Source organism: Tursiops truncatus, chromosome 8, assembly GCF_011762595.2.
Source record: "Tursiops truncatus isolate mTurTru1 chromosome 8, mTurTru1.mat.Y, whole genome shotgun sequence".
NCBI classification, from domain to species: domain Eukaryota; kingdom Metazoa; phylum Chordata; class Mammalia; order Artiodactyla; family Delphinidae; genus Tursiops; species Tursiops truncatus.
The window spans coordinates 21,483,265-21,501,495 of record NC_047041.1 but is presented as its reverse complement, the minus strand read 5'-3'; positions in this window follow the sequence as shown (position 1 = coordinate 21,501,495).

Here is an 18,231-nt window from a genome sequence, read left to right as displayed (position 1 = left end):
GGTCACTAAGGGAAGAAGGTATGAAGAAGTTCATTTATATCATCTTTACACGCTATTTGTTCACTTAGCTCATCAGTTGGCAGGGAAGGCCATTCAGGTTGACATTTCACTTACTTATTAATATTAAGTGATTATTGTATACAGAGCTCTTAGTACAATACAGGAAATGCATTTATTTTCTGCCTTTTACTCATTTTCTATTGACTCCAGTCTCAATTGGGCTGAAGAAGAAAAAAAAAATAGAATAAAACCCTCTTTGTGTGTGTGTGTGCGCACACGTGGTCTGTGCACTAAGAGTATGCTCTATCTAACCTTCCTCCCTGAGGTCCCTTCCCTGGCCCCAGCCCCCTGCCCTGGTCCCTAACCCCCAGCCCTCTACCATCTACCTCCAACCATCTTCTGTTCAAGCCAAAGGAGACTCAATCTTTAGATAGGATACTGGAAAGTATGACCTTTAAGGGTCCTCCCAACCAGGAGATTTTTCTAATTCCATGAATAAGTAATTTTTACTTAATTTTTCAGAGGAGCTTAAAACTACTGTCCTCCTTTACAGCAGTCATTGATAATAAAGGTTTTGGCACTTGAGTAACACTTTCCTTAGTAGTATCTTGTCCTCAAAACTGCTGTATCTTAAAGATACAATTACAAAGCCAACTTGTATTGCAATGGTATCCTTGGGGGGAAAAAAAACGAAGTTAAAGGGTTTAGAGTATAAATGATGATTTGACTTTTTAATCATTATAAGTTATTTACTAGTCATTAGTCTTCTATCTAGGTGATGAGTCTCTTGGAACAAGGGCAGGATGAAAAGGAATTTCAAATTCTCTATCTTGTTCACTTTTCTGTTTTCTATTCTCAGTGCCATGCTTAGCACAGTGCAGGCACAAGGCAAACCTTTGTTGATAGGTATATGAGTTTTGACATCAGGGGTATGATCCCTAATTAGTCAGCTAGGGAATACCACCTCTTGCTAACTTGAATTAATGAATTAATGGCAGTTATAAGAGCAGGGACTTTGGAAGGAAATACCAGCCAATAACATGTTCAGCACACATGGACAATAGCCTATGAATAAGATTATCCTTAAGAGAAATGTTACTTCTGAGGCCAAACTAGGGACATGGGTTAATCAGGAATTTTTGAGCTGCTTTCATATGCACATGAAACTTGCACAAGAACTTTCTCTTCCTACCATTGTACAGGAAAATGTACCTATGTGTCTACCTATGTCACCTGCATTCCCACCCGTTACAATAGAGGAGTCATCCCCTCTTCCTATCAAAATCCAGTTCCTTCACCTATGGTTTTCATTTCCCCCAGCTTCTCAAGAAATGCATATTATTATAACGTATATTAAATTGTTATTCTCTTTTAACTTTTAAACATGCTCAGATAGTTCCCATTTACAAAAACAAAATAAAACTTTCTCTACCCTATGATCTTCCTAATGTACTTTAATTTTGCAGCCAAATTTCTGAAAAGAATCTTCAGTACTTGGTGTTCTCACTCCACCTCTGTCCTCAGCATAATCTGGCTTCTGACTCCATCACATCAACAAACAGCTCCCATAAAGGTCACTATTGACCTCTCTGTGATTATCCCCAATGGATGTTTTCAGTCCTTACCTATTACCTTTCAGCATCATTCAGCACTGCTGACAACCCCTTCCCTTTCCTCTTCACTTTTGCAACTCAACATTTTCCTGATTTTCCACGGATCTCCTGGTCACTCCTTCTTTGTCTCCTTTGCAGCTTCCTCCTCCTCTACCAGGCCATTAAGTATCAAAATTCTCAACTCTTCATTCTAGCCCTTCCTCATTTTCTGCTCTGTGTTTTCTGTCTAGGCCAGTGGCTCTTAAATGTGGCTGCCTCTGGGGAAACACATGGCGAGCCTTAAAATATTGATTGCAGGGTCCACCCCCTAATATTTTTATTTAATTAAGTTTGGGGACAGCCTGGCTATTGGGAATTTTTAAAGCCTCCCAGAGGATTCTAAAGTGAAGCCTGAGTTGAGAATCACATCTCTTGGTTTATTTCATCCCCACCCGCCATGGCTTTAATAATGACTTTGATTCAGATGACTCAACAATATTTATTTCCGTCCCAGAAACCTTCTTTGGGTCCCTGGCCCATAGAATCTACTGTTTGACATTTTCATTTGGGTGCCTCAAAGGAACCTGCCCACCTTCCCAGGTTCACCTCACATCACACTGTCCCTTGCATTCACACTGATCTTTCCATGCCCCAAACTTTCTCCTGCTCTAGGGCCTTTGTATATTTAGTACCCTCTGCCTGCACTATTCATACTCTTCTTTATCTAGCTAACTCTTACTATTCCTGCAGTTCTTCGTTCTCAGGCCATTGCCTCTTCCTCCAGGAAGCCTTTTCTCTCTCCCCAGATATCTCTCACGAGACCATGTACCACCCTTTCAAAGCACTAATCACAATTATAATTTTAACTTTATTTGCATGGTTATTCATTTAAATTTATGTCCCTTACCGAGCTGAAACTTCATATATTTTTTTGTTTGTCATTTTTACCATATTTTGTAAAATCTAAGATGCTTGTTATAAGATGCATTATTATTTTATGTATTATTAAAAAAGAAAAATCACTGATATGTAAAATGGCCATGTATTTTAAGTAAAATACGGATTTTAGATCTTACAAAGTAAAAAAATATAATGTGTCAATGAAACACCATATTATTGGAGCATCACACCATGATTAGTCCACAATAGACACTTAAATATTTCTTTAAAAGTAAAGAAGAATTCGTGGGAGTGGAGCTTCTAGTATGTTTCAAAGGTTTATGGAGATAATAGGAAAGAATATTTGAAATTTGGGGAATCTAGTTCTTGGATGCAGTGATTGCTCAGAGGCAACTCATAATCCAAGACTGCATTTTTAAAATAGACTTTATTGGGCTTCCCTGGTGGCACAGTGGTTAAGAATCCACCTGCCAATGCAGGGGACACGGGTTTGAGCACTAGTCCGGGAAGATCCCACATGCCATGGAGCAACTAAGCCCATGCGCCACAACTACTGAAGCCCGCACCATAGAGCCTGTGCTCCGCAACAAGAGAAGCCACCACAATAAGAAGCCCGTACAGTGCAATGGAGAGTAGCCCCCCGCTCGCCACAATGAGAGAAAAGCCCACACGCAGCAATGAAAACCCAACGCAGCCAAAAAGATAAAAAAATTAAATAAAGAAAGAAATAAAATAGACTTTATTTTTGAGAGCAATTCTATATTCATAACACAATTGAGCAGAAAGAAGAGAAAGTTTCCAAATACCCCCTGCTCCCACACATGCATATAACACCTTCCACTAGAGTGATGCATTTGTTATGATTGATGGACCTGCATTGACACATCATCATCACCCAAAGTCCTACATTATGGTGCACTCTTGGTGTTGTATATTCTATAGGTCTTGACAAATGTATATTAACATGTATCTTCCTTTGTAGTATCATACAGAAGAATTTTCCTGCCCTAAAAATTCTCTGTGTTTTGCCTATTTATTTCTCCCTCCTCCCTAATCTCTGGTAACCACTAAGCTATTTACTGTCTCCATAATTTTGCCTTTTGCAGAATGATGTATAGTTGGAATCATACGGTATGTAGTCTTTTCGGATTGGCCTCTTTGACTTAGTCATATGCACTTAAGTTTCCTGCATGTTTTTTCATGGCTTGATAGCTCATCTCTTTTTAGCTCTGAGAAATATTCCATTGTGTGGATGCACCACAGTTTGTCCATTCATCTGCTGATGGTCATTTTGGGTGCTTCCAACTTTTGGCAATTATGAATAAAACTGCTATAAACTTTGGTGTGCAAGTTTTTGTGTGGACATAAGTTTTTAACTCCTTTGGGTAAATACCAAGGAGCATGATTGCTGGATCATATGGTAAGAGTATATTTAGTTTTGTAAGCCACTACCAAACTTTCAAAGTGGGTGTACCATTTTGCATTCCTATAGCAATTAATGAGTTCCTGTTGCTTCACATCCTCATCAGCATTTGATGCTGTCAGTGTTTTGAATTTGGTTATTCTAACCGCTGTGTAGGGGTATCTCATTGTTGTTTTAATTTGCATTTCTCTGGTGACACATGTTATTGAGCATATTTTCATATGCTTGTTTGCCATGTTTATATCTTCTTTGGTAAGGTGTGTGTTTAGATCTTTTGCCTATTTTTTAATTGGTTTGTTCATGTTTTTATTGCATTTTTTGTGTTCTTTGTATATTTTGGGTAACAGTCTTTTGTCAGATTTGTCTTTTGCAAATATTTTCTCCCAGTCCGTGGCTTGTCTTATTCTCTTGAGATGGCACATTTTTTTTTTTTTTTTGCCTCCTTATTCAAATTCTTCAGGTGTACTTTCTGGAGGCTGCTTGAGAGAAGTGTTATCCTTGCTTTTTATTCATGATTTCCAAGAGGAGAAACTCCCTGTTAGTTGTTTACTTGTGTCCAAGTGTTCTTTTCCCACTTGTAAGATGTAGGCCAATTCTCAATTTTTTTTTTCTTTCAATTCTCAATTTTGCATTCAGATTTAAGTAAGGAAGAGACACCTTTCATGTCTGGGTCAGGAAGGGTAACCCCTCAAAAGAAGTAATTTGATACAAATGACAGTGGCCCAGGAACTCAAATCAAAATAATGCCCCACATTTCCCCAAAAGTCCTTGCATATTCTCTCAGGAACCAGCACTTTTCCAAATGCTCTGGCCAGGACTGACTGATGTCCTAAAACAGACCACCTCTGAGCTACAATTCCTTCAACATTTTCACCCCAGGCCTCTCCTGCTCAGTTTCCCTGTAATAGCAGCCTTCTTGGTTAACGTTATTACCATTTATTTCCTTTTACTTTCAAACTATAACTTAGCAGAAATTGGAAGGAAAGGAGACTTGAGGTCACCTCTATTTTAGAACAAATGGTACCTTGTTCTTAGCAAGGTACAAGTCAAATAGAAGGCATTTTTCAAAAGATAAAAGGAAATTCTGTCCTTTCAGAGACTTTGAGAAAAAAAAGGTCTGTGAGTTAATATTGTTCCTCTAGAGAGGATCAGGGAAGAACTAAGTAGTGTGTAGGATGAGGAAGTGAGATACTTCTGGGTGAACTCTTCTGTGTTATTTCATTAGTCTAGTTGAAGTGAATTACCAGAATATTGTGCATTCACCTATTAAAATATAAAAATAAAAGTGAAGTACTAGGTCAGCTGTGTTTTGGACTTATATATGTTTTTTCCTTTAATGGCCCATGCTGACCCTTTATACGTAGAGGACAACAAAATGAAAGTTTCCTCTAGGATCATTGGTGAATTGACCGCATGGATTAAAAAAGCCCATGTTACTCTTTTTATACAATAAATGGTACATATAATGAGCTTTGAGGTGAAAAAATGAGTACCTTCTAAATACAGATGGTGGTCTCTGACTTACCATGGTTCAACTCATGATTTTTCCACTTTATGATGGTGTGAAAGTGATAAACATTCAGTAGAAACCATGCTTCGAATTTTGAATTTTGTAATTTTCCTGGACTAGTGGTATGTGGTGTGATCCTCTCTTATGCTGGGAGCAGCAGCAGCGAGCCACAGCTCCCAGTCAGCCATGTGATCACCATGGGAAGCAACCAATACACCTACAGTCATTCTGGATTCCTACAACCATGCTGTTTTTTTCACTTTCAGTACAATACTCAATAAATTACATGAGATATTTAACTGTAGGCTAATGTAAGTGCTCTCAGCACGTTTAAGGTAGGCTAGGCCAAGCTATGGTACTCAGTGGATTAGATGTAGTAAATGCATTTTTGACTTACGATATTTTCAATTTATGATGGGTTTATCAGGAAGTAACCCCATTGTAAGTTAAGAAGATCTGTAACTGATTCCTCTGTTTTAAAATTTTTCTCCCTCCCCCCTCCCTCCTTCCTTCCCTCTCTCCTTTCCTTCCTTCCTTCCTTCCTTCCTTCCTTCCATCCTTCCTTCTCTTTTTTCCTTTTTGGCCTAGAACTTTATGACTTCATGTGCATATTTGGTGGGTTTCCTTTCAAATATAAAGAGAAGTATGATTTTCAAGAGCCATTTTAGATATTTCAAACATGCAGAAAAAGCAAAATCAAAAAGTATAGGCTTAAGACAGAAGGTGGGAGGACAGCAATTTAAGCAAGCTTCTGAGGTGCTTCATTTTAAATCAGTTGTGAATAATTCTGCTTTATCTCTACTTCTTTCCTCTATCTGCTCTGAGAGAAAGAAGTTTGGTTGATCAGTGGGTTTTTTTCCCCTCCACTAGTATTCAGTTATTAATCACACTTAATTTTTTGGTGGGAGTAGGGAGTAAGTCATAGAAATTAAAGTGCCTTTTTCCTCAAGTATTGTCCTGGAACTGCAGGGCACTTAGTACTTGCAAAGCTCCTCATCAAAGCCCTTGCTGCAGATGTCTGACTTCCCACCTGCATCAGTCCTGGGAGCTAGGTTATGCTGTGGAAGCCAACAAGCCCAATCCTCAATGTCTTGATGCAGCTATGTTAGTTTATTGCTTATGGTCTATACACATCCCAGACCACAAATACAAATGGGTTATCATAGACACTCAGGACTAGTCCAACAGAGACTCCATCACAACACCTGTTTTCATGATAATAAAGGTGAGGAAAGGTCTGAGAGCATAGCTGTCATGACCACTCCCCTTTGTTGGTCAAAGCAAGTCATGGGAATAAGTTTGAATTTGTTGGGGTGGGGAGTTATAAACATCCCCAGAGAGGGTCAGGAAAATATATGTGAAAAACCATGTCATACTTCATGACAACTTACAGGTAAGGAATCTGAAGCTCAGAGAGACTAAGACACTGGTTTAGTTGCCTAGGTAACTAGACGGGAGGTGGTGTCTTCTGATCTCAGTGTTGGGTATCAGGGACTCTAAGTACTTGACCTATATTTGTTGACTTCTCCTTCCTTCTGGAAGATGCAGGGGACATTACCTGGTTCTTGAGTATCACTTATATCTTGTGGTTTATCAAACCCTTTCATTTCAAAGTTAAAATCTTAAATTTTCTTAGACTCTCTGAGACACATAGCGGTCATGTGGCTATTTGGCTTAATGGGGACTATGCATGTGATTCCAGTGTTACATAACTGAGTAGGCAACTGTCTAGTCTAATTTCAGAAAACTGACAAGGCTCCATGAACACTCCCCTACCCCTACTCCTTGATGCCTGAAGCTCCCCTAACAGCTACTATTATTAATAGCTTTAATGAATTGAGGCGCTTAGATGTAAGGAATTGTCCTAAGTGCTTTGCTTTTACAATCTCACTTAATCCTACAAAGTGAGGAACATTAGCCCCCCATTTAACAGACCAGAAGTTCTTGGTTCTTTAACTTTCTCAAAGTTGTACAGTGAGTGAGAGGTTAAACACTGTTCTTTCTGACTGCCAAACCTATGCTTTTGACTTCTGTGATTTACTGCTTCCCCAAACAGGAACAAAACGGTATGTTCCACAATCACGTAGATTTCAAAGCAGATACCCCTGGGAGAGGGGCAAGGCCTTGGTACAGCACAAATGAAGCTCGATGGAGGACAGTCCAATTTTTAAAGGGAAGATTGGAGGAAAGCTAGGGGAGGAATGATGAGTGGTAGGAGGCGGAAAGAAGTTCCCTGTATCAATTTCCTATCAAAGTAACAAAGTACCACAGACTGGGTGGCTTACATAGCAGAAGTATATTGTCTCACAATTCTGGGGGCTGGAAGTCTGAGATCGAAATGCCAGCAAGGTTGGTTCCTCCTGAGGGCTGTGAGGAAAAAATCTGTTCCATGCCTCTTCCCTAGTTTCCATGAGCCTCGGACGTTTGTTCCTTGGCTTGTAGGTGGTGTTCTCATTGTGTCTCTTCATATAGTCTTCCACCTTTGCATGTCTGTGTCCAAATTTCCCCTTTTTATAAGGGCACCAGTCATATTGGATTAGGGACCCACCCTGCTCTAGTATGACCTCATCTTAACTAGTCACATCCACAACAACCTTCTTTACAAATAAGGTCAGGTTCTGAGGTACTGGGGGTAGGACTTCAACATTTGAGAGCAACATAATTCACCCCATATTAGTCTCAAGTGAGGGACCCTCACACCTCTACAGATCTTCCTCAATGTGTTATTTCCTGCTAAACCCATTGCTGAAAATATCATAAGTCAGAACTGCATTTAATACACTTAAGCTACCAAACACCATAGCTTAGGCTCGCCTACCTCAAACATGCTGAGAACACTTACATCAACTTACAGTTGGGCAAAATCATCTAACATAAAGCCTATTTTATAATAAAGCATTAAATATCTCATGCAATTTGTTGAATATTGTACTGAAAGTGAAAAACAGGATAGTTGTAAGTGTATCAGTTGTTTCGCCTCCTGATTGTGTGGCTGACTAGGATCTGTGGCTCAAGGCCACTGCCCAGCATCATGAGAAAGGATCCTACTGCATATTGCTAGCCCCGGGAAAAGAAGAAAATGCAAAGTATGGTTTCTATTGAGTGCGTCTTGCTTTCCCACCATCATCAAGATGAAAAGTCATAGGTTAAATCATCATAAGTCAGGAACCATCTGAATATCACTGGAATAGGTCGCTGCTCCTAGAGCTTTCCCTGGGCTGCCTGGAAAGGCAGGTGACCCAACCCAGGAAAAGGAGGGGTTGTTGATGCCTGGAGGGGTGGTTTCTGATGAGTGACAGCATGGAATTAGAGACCTCTGACTTTGTGGCCTTGGAACCAACACAAGTCATTGAAGAATCATATGGTTGTGAGAGCCAGGCAAGTATGCGCATCTGGAGAATAAAAGAACAACACACAAGCTTCCCAAAGTGCCCTCACTCGCCCCACTGGGATCCATCTCCCTCTCCTGTTCGCCCACAGGTGGGTTACTCTTCTGCACAAAGTGGCAGCTCATCAAATTTGCCTCAGGCTCTGTTCCATAGGAACCCAGGAGCAATCGTCTGCACTGCAGGGGAAAAAGCACTTTTTCTAGAACATTTCCCTATTTTTTATAGGCATTTCATGTCATTTTTAAAGCCCCTCTATCCTCCCCACCCTTAGGCATGGCATCTCATTCCCAAAATAATTACTTTTACATTCTATTTTGGATAATTCACTGAGTGGAAAATCAAAGATACAATATTTAGGCAACACATTAGTATTCATGGAGTGTTTTTTTTTTATGTTTCTCATTACTGAATACATTTTCTGCTGAAAATCTTTCATTGTGCTCCCCAAAGGTGGCATTATTTTGAAGCTACAGTGAATAGAGATAAAGAACTGAAAAAAATCTCTGAATTGCTTTGTGCACATCCGCTTCCTTCCTAACCTTGGTCTCTCAGACTCCCTCCAAATATTTAAGAAACTTAAGAACACATCATTTAAAGAGAAATGTAGTTGATCTTGGGCTCAAAGGATTTCACAGAAAAATGGTATATGCCAAAACAATTGCAGCTGTTTTCTCTGACAGGTTAAATTTGTCGAAGTGTGATGTGCATATAATGTTCATGCCCAGATATGGGGGACAGGATGCAGCCATTCTGACTGATGTGGGTTTATAATCAATGGGCAGGTGGAGTGGGGGGCTTAGCCAACCATTTCACCTCTGGGCCTCATGTTCTTTACCCTGTGAGAAGGGAAGGAAGAGTGTGGATGGCCTTTAAGACACTTTCCAATACTAACATGCTGCAATTTTTTATTCATATCAACTATGAATACAATTAAAACACTTGTCCGTTGAGTGAGAATAAGCAGTCATTCCTATTTTATGCATAATTAGATCTTCAGTTCACAACTTTTCTGAGAATAGATTTGTTAAGACCAGCAGGGAAATTCTTATTTCCTAACTTGGTAGAAGCAGCCTGTTTAGCCAGAGGGGGTCCACTTCCTGGGCATGAGGTGCCTCCTAGTTAATAAAGACTGCAGAGCTTGCTGCTTGGCCTAGTAACAAATGAGAATTACAGCCAGATCTCAGAAGAGCTGTAACATGAGAAGGAGGCCATTTCAGCTAGGGAGCTTTGCCAGGAACGTGCTGTAACTAAAAGAATAGACCCCAAGCTGCTTCAGTATTGGAGAGCATCTGGGCGCTTTGTACCCAGGCAGCAAGGAGCATGGTACTGGACGTGGACAGGAAAGTCACACCCCTGCCTGGAATCCAGAAGCCTCCTGAGGATGGAAAGGGGTTGGGGGGCAAGGTGGCTCTCTGAAACACTGCACCTTTTGAAAAAGCACTCAACTGTTTAGATTGAACTAAGCTTAAAACCCTCTTGACACTTAGTTAACTTTCTTTTCTTTGCCATCAGATGAGGCCTGTTAACAGTGACATGATTAGCTATAGACCAAACAAAGAAACTGCATTTTCTTGGTGTATCTGAGTTGTGCTGTAAATTTTGTGAGCTCTAAACCTGAGGAAACCCATCCTATATAAAAGAAATAAAGACAGGGAATGATCTGTAAGAAACAGAGATGAAAATCTTTGACCCTGTCCCTACTAGACCCTCCAATGCCCCAGGACACCTCTAAAGGATAAAGTCTTAAAAATGCTGGTATTAAAGGATTTGTTGACACATGGTGCCTGGTGTCAATCCTCACTCTCCCACTTACTAGCTCTGTGGCCACAGGCATGTGACCTAACCCCTCTGGCAGGATTATTGTATTGCTTATATGAGAGAATGAATGTATTTAAAGCACAAGTAGAGGGCTGCACACACAGGGGTGCTGCATAAATAAGGGGGGAATGGCAGCATCACATTGGGAATTATGGGAAATGTCATGGTTGATGCTTCTGCAAATTACATTTCATTCACCTTGGGACCTCCCCAGCTCCTAGCTGACGTAACCAAAGAGTTACAACTATGAGAAAATCCATTTATTTTCAGCCACAAATCTCAGCATTTTGTCCTCAAAAAGAAGCATTCATTTCAAAGGGAAAAATGAATCCTATGTTTAATATGTTAAATTTACTATCAGCAAATATTCCTGTAGCCTAAGCAAATGGCAAGGTTTGAAAATAATTTCCCTGCCACTTCATTTTATGCTTTATCGCTTTGCGGTAGTGAATGATATGGTAATCTTGAATATCACTGTTGAAATCTAATTTCCACCTTAGCAGAATTGTTCTCACATCTTCATTACAAACTTTCTCAAGAGATTCTCAGGCTACCAGTAAAATGTTCTTACTGCTCAGGCACCATGGAGATACCTAGGTAGGTAAACAGTTGCATTTGCAAGTAATTTACTAATACTCAAAGGGTCACATGCTATAGTGGACAGAACCCAAGGGTATCACCGAAGTCTTGGTCTAGCTCTTCTATTAACAAGTGGCCTTATTGGAACAAGGTCCATTCTCCTCATTTAGGAAATGGATTGTGATACCAACTTCTCAGGCATTTGTGATTTTTCAGTATCATAGATAACATTTAAGAAAGGAAATTATACATTGTAAAGTTTTGTTAACTTTTATGACATGGGCCATGGAGATGGTATCAACATAGCATCAGCTGTGCTCAATCCCTCAACGCTATTGCCAGGTAGTATCTATAATGAATTTCTCGGTGAGTTCATATATCCCAGCAGCTTATCCACCATTTAAAGTTCAGACATAATTATTAGGATGAGGATCAACCTTACTTATCCACCACTACACCTGCCTGTGCCTCCCTACTTTAAGACAAGTGCAAGCAGAGGGGTTGTAGCTTTGGAGGGAGAGAGGGCTGTATACTGCCTGCCATCCTCAGCACAGCTCTTTGCAGATGGCCTGGTGACATATTTTCTAATGCTGTAACTAGGCAGAAGATGTCTTAATTAAGCTTAGTTTCTGTATTGAAAGATAAGGGGGGACAGAGCATGTTTTTTTTCCATCACTGTATTTGCCAGCATACTCCCTAGCACAGAATAGGTATCAAAAATAAATGCCAAACGAATAAATTAAAAAGTCCAAAAAGTTTGCAGTGTTTCAAATTGCCATTAATCAGTACACGAGACCAGCTTTGTGCTTTCTTTCTTAAATAGGCTACTTCTTCCTTCTTGTGTACTTATCCTCAGTAACCCAGACACAGACTTTGGATTTGTCCAGCAACCCTCAGAAGAGAAAAGACCTGCTCCAGCTGCATCTCTGTCAAAGCACCTTGTGATCTAGATGGAAACTCTATGTTTGATTTTGTTACCAGTCCATAATTGCTCACTTTAAAAAGGATCTGTTTTCTTTTTCAAAATAGCATCTTGCAAAATATTTTACTATTTTCCTAAAAATAAACAATTTTCACATTAACAAAAGAAGCCAAATATCTCTTTTACATGCTACCACACTCCATGTGGCCACTTCACTGGGTGAGGGATGGGCTGTGAGAGTAAGTTAGTGCTGGACCACCAGCCCGGACCAGGCTTCTGCTCACTGAGGTTAAGCTTATTAGTGTGTGTAAAGTCTTCCCTCTATCTGGTGACACACAGCATGTTAGCTCTCTCAGTTGAGTTGAGTGTGCAATTCTCTCAGGAGAGTTGATTTTAAAATGATAAAAAAACATGCTGGTGCCACAATTAAGTAATTGAGCATTCATTCAGAAAATCATGGGGAGAGAGTACAAGAGAAAGAAAAAGAGACAGAGTAAACCAAATCATCTCTTTTATATACTGACTTATTAGAGAAGACATGCTTTTAGGATTGTATTAGTAGATATTTTGCAGATTTTCTTTCAAACGTAGCTTCTCCTCTCCCCCAATTTTCTGTTTTTTTCTTTCCTTTTAGGTTTTTTTTTTTTTTTTGTGAAGTAGGATGGAGCCCAGCTGACCTGCAGACTAGGAGGAAGCTTTACAGAATTCAGGGTGCACATGGACGTGTGGAAGGAGTCAATGGGAGGTCTCTGGCTCAGATCAAAGGAGTCAGCTTTGATATAGGTATAACAAAGTGGACTCTCTTGCCTGTTTCACCGTACCTCTTTCCCCGCTCCCTGCCAGAAAAGAAGAGGAGGGAGTATAGTCAGAGTTGGTTGGCTAGGGGTAAGGATAGCTTTATTTGGGGAGATGGAAAGAGCAAGTTTGCAAGTGTGGCCCTCATTCTGATGTGCGGGGACTCAGAGGTCTTATCAGGTGATCTTATCTTTGCGTTTGTGAGTTTCTAGCATCTTGGAATAGATGCCATCAACCTATTAGTACTGGAAAAATCTCTAGAGGAATTGAGGCTCTTTTGACATCTTCATACCAAGACTTTGTTTGGTTCACTATATTTCTAACCAATGCTCAGCACCAAAGTATAGAAATTGTAAGAATCTTGACTTGGGCTATATAATAATAATCAAATCACAAAAAGAGACCTCTTGTAAAATGCCTGTACAATGAAAGGGTATACAGGATGTCACTGGATTGCAAGTAGATAGTCCAAAAACCAAAAGAGATAAAATTGTAAGCTAAGGTGAATTTGAAATAGCACTTGACCACAGACTCTTGGCCTTCTGGCTCACGCTAAACCAGCTCAGGCTGGTTTTCCCTCTTCCTATATGTATTGACTTCCCCCATTAGCTGATCAGATTCTCAAGAATCAGGACCATGCCTGAAACTCTATCATGTACATGTCTGTAAACTTTTGTAGTTGGGTCCCCTGACTAATCTCAGCTCCAAAGGGACTTTGTCTTTTTCATGACTGCATCTCCAGGGACCAGCCACTTAGCTATGCTCAACAAACACTTTCAAATGAATAAATCAATGCATTTATGTCTTTTTTAATTGCAGAGTGCCTAGAATATAGCAGACCCTTGGTAAAGGTTAAACTGAACTCGGAGACAATTCTAACTCCTTTTTATGGCCAGTTTGTGAACCAGAGAATGAGGCTAATTGATGAAAGGACAAAAACTGAGGTGACAGTTCCTGTACTGAGCAGATCAAAGTGAAGTTTCTCCAAGACCTTCATCCCGTCAATTTTTTAAAAATGTACTTTGACCTTGTCAGAGCCTCTTTTCATTTTATTCATCCAACTTATGTTAGATATGACAACTGACTGCTTTTAAATCAATTTCCTTTCCCACACAGATGGCACTCTCCATTTTGTAATCAGGAGTCAGGAAGCCACAAGCCACACGAATTACTTCTCTCTGTTCTTCAAAAAGAAACAGTATTCATCACAACAAAACAACTACCAGGTCAGTTCTGTGCTTCTCTCCTATCTTTGAAATATATAAAATATATAATATGGAGCAATAACAATGCAGGCATTTTAAGAGGCAGGATGGATTTCCCACTAAGTCTTCCACTGAGAAGAGGTTGCTTTTGGATGCTATTTCCAATGATACCCCATTAGGTCTCCAGTATTTGTTCAAAGTCTGGTTCAATACATAAAAAGAAAAAAATTAAAAATCTATGATATCTATAAGTAATCTTCATCACTTTATATCTGATTGCTTTATTTTATCTCCAATTTGAAAGGACATGTTGAAAAATTATAGTAATCTGAGAGAATTTGAGCATAAATTTACTTGAGAATCTCCTAAACTGCTACTTATCTAAAACCTAAAGCCAGGTTTTTACTGAAAAGGGCTTTTATTAATAGCTAGAAATATGCATCTGTTGAAGCCCTGATGAGGAAAACAATAAATGAGAAACTTTGAATATCAAAATATAATGTCCTCATTTATTTTTCTGGAAAGAAAAAAATTAAGAATATTGATCAAAGAGACAGCTGTCTGCTAATTAAACTTCTTAGTTCTTCAGAGAAAGAAATATATACTACAGAGTTTGAAATATAAGCTAGTGATAAAAGGTGACTTTTATCCTCTTTTGACACATTTTATATCTAAGAAATAAAAATTTATAAAAATTTTTTTCTCATAAAATTATCAACATCCCTTTTATTCTATCTTTCAAGGGACTCCTCAGAGCCACATGATACTTTCACTCATTTTGAAGATCAAGCTTATTCATGAACCCCATAAGGCTTCAAGCTCCAGGATTGTGGGGACTGAGTGTGTCTCATTTATCATTATATTCCCAGAACTGGGTAGGGCGCTTAGCACAAAGTGAGTGTAAATGGCCAAATGGATGATTTTTCGTATCATTGTTCATGCTTTTCTCACTGCCTAGAATAACCTCCTTTACCCTTCTGCCAGGAAAACTTAGCCATTTCCTGACAATGCATATGTCTTCTGCAAATTTTTCCTGGGCAAAATTCTACCCTCACTCATTGTATCCTTATTATTAATTCATGGAGAATTCATTCTCTCTACCAAGTAGTGTAGGATTTGATTCTGTTTATTATCAAAACTTGTTTCCTAATTACTTTTTCTCAACTCAATCACAAGTTCTCTGAGAACCTTCATTATGTTTCTACCCCTATAGCAGAGGTCCCCAACCTTTTTGGCACCAGGCACCGGTTTCATGGAAGACAAATTTTCCACGGACCGGGGGTGGGGTGTGGGGGATGGTTTCGGGATGATTCGAGTGCCTTACATTTATTGTGCACTTTATTTCTACTATGATTACATTGTAAAATATAATGAAATAATTATACAACTCACCATAATTCAGAATCAGTGGGAGCCCTAAGCTTGTTTTCACTTGCCATTCACTGATAGGGTTTTGATATGAGTTTGCAAGCAATTGATTTATTATGATCTCTGTACAGTCAAATCTCTCTGCTAATGATAATCTGTATTTGCAGCTGCTCCCCAGTGCTAACATCACCACCTCAGCTCCATCTCAGATCATCAGGCATTAGATTCTCATAAGAAGCATTCAACCTAGATCCTTTGCAGGTGCAGTTCACAGTAGGGTTCATGCTCCTGTGAGAATCTAATGCTGCCGCTGATCTGGTAGGAGGCAGAGCTCAGGCAGTTATGCGAGTGATGGGGAGCGGCTGTAAACACAGATGAAGCTTCGTTTGCTTGCCCACCGCTCACCTCCTGCTGTGCAGCCTGGTTGGGGACTGGGGGTTGGGGACCCCTGCCCTGTAGGACCTAGCACAGTGCCACTCACTTAGTAGGTATATCAGTTAGTACCTTGCAATGCTAGTACCTTGCAATGTAAATGACAACAAGTCTTAGACAAAATGTACCAACAGTGAAATCTGCTAATAAATGGGTCCCTGATCTCTTTAACAAGATCCTCTTCCTCATCCTGGCCCACAAACCACGGCTTCCTCCCTGCTTGGTCTTCTAAATCATGAGATCCCAATGTCCTAGTAATGAGAAGCTAGTTACTGTTGACTTACTTTAGCTTTACCATCTTATTCATGAGGTTCATGAGCCAACTTAACTGTCCAAGACATCTGCCAGATGGGCCAAAGATTGTAGTGGAAGGTTGTATTAAAATTACAGAACAATAAGAACTCAACTTTAAATACTTAATAAGATAAGCTCTGAAAGCAAAAAGTGCCATTTATAGGAAAGTGGTATTATTTTGTGTGTAAATGTAAACGTTTGAATACCTGTGAGAAAACAAAATAATTCTAACTTTTCCCTGAACTTTAAAGCCCTAATGAGGAAAAAATCTGACCATGTTTAGGGACCTGAGAAAGATGGGTAGACTTATTTTAGATGACAATTCTGGGGGTTGTCTTAGCCTGGGTTCTCTCCAAAACGAAGCCTGACAGATACATATGTGCAGGTAGTTGACTTAGAAAGGGACCCCAGGGAGCAGGAGGAGAGACAAGGGAGCAAAACAGGGAAGGAGAAAAGTCAATAGAAAGATAGACATTGAGTCAGTCACCATTATGCTCCATGCCATGGGACATTCTGAGGAAACTACAATCACCCAAGAAATGGAAGGGGGTAGCAAATGTCCCTGAGCTTCTATCCCCTGTCTCTCTATACTTCCAGAGAAGCTCTGGGGAAGGTAGCAAGGTTGGGAGGGCCAAAGGGTGCTGTCAGCTGGAGCCTACACAAAGCTGGTTGAAGCCTGCACAAAGTGGTTGCCACATCAGGACTGGAAGAAGAAGAGGGGCTCAGAAGATCTGAAGCTGTGGCAAAGACAACTCTACTTAGGGAACATTGCCTTTGGCACTAACACTCCCAATGGGTGGGAAGGCACTGATGGTACAGAGGGGCCTGGCTTCTGACATGCTGACTGCCCTCATCTTATGAAAGGCCTTCAATCAAATATAGCCCAGACACCAAGCCTTTTCGATTTTTTAATGAATTCAGTTTGTTATAGCAAGCCTTTCCCCCCAAAACTAAGGCAACATCACAGCTTATAGAGGAGGTGATTCAGCATTGCTTACTAAGAAGCCTGACTCCCATGTGACTTTGACAGAACTTGTTATCACATCTCCTTGGAAACCATTACAGTGTCTGAGTGTCAGAACACCCAGGCACCCGGCATATCTCAGAGACAGGTGCTAACAAGGATAACACAGGACGGAAATCAAAGGCTGCTGTCCAAGTGATGCTATACATAATTGGCTCTCTACATTTTTGGTATTTATTGATTTCCCCTAAATTGCTGATTTGATTATATCCTTCATCTATTCAGAATCAATTTTAAAAATACCATCTAGTATTTTTGCCTCTAGGAAATTCCATGACAAGTTTATAATCAATAATATTTAAAGTAAAACAAATCCATCTTCCAAGCCAGTAACTAGGAAAAGTGATCATTTTCAAATAACATTTAGACTTCATTATTCTTAATCACTCAAAAGTAGCCAAGTGAGCCCCAAGTGCAGATTATTAAACTTTTATGAATAGGCATTTCCTCTAACAATTTTCATCCCCCAATTTTTGGACTATCATGTTTTTGAAATAAAATGTGAAAATCATTACTCAAAGCTGTTCCCATCCAGTGGGAGGATAATTACTTCCTCGAAGTAATTCAATCAGAATACTATATGTGATACTAAACAGTGCAAACACTCAGCTACAGCGTTTGTTTTTAAGCTTTTCGGATGATCAGCTACAAGCTTCTTCCCAAGGACATGTAGTTCCTGCTGCCCACAGTGCTAGAGCTGATTTGCTCTTTGTCCTTGTTAAGATTTGGTTCTCTTGCTTTCCTTTGATTTTGTGAGTTATCCTCACCACCACTGTTACCACCACACCACCACCAACATGTTTTTCCAAGACGTTTTACATTTAGCTATTTGGTTGCTATTATTTGCTTTCTTATGAACAAATTGGTCCATGTTTATTGGTCACTGATATTTCCTAAAGCAAACTCCAATAAAAATATTAAGAAGTTAAGCAGGGATAAGAAGTTTACGGAGAAGCCTGTGCTCCTAGAACATGGTCTGA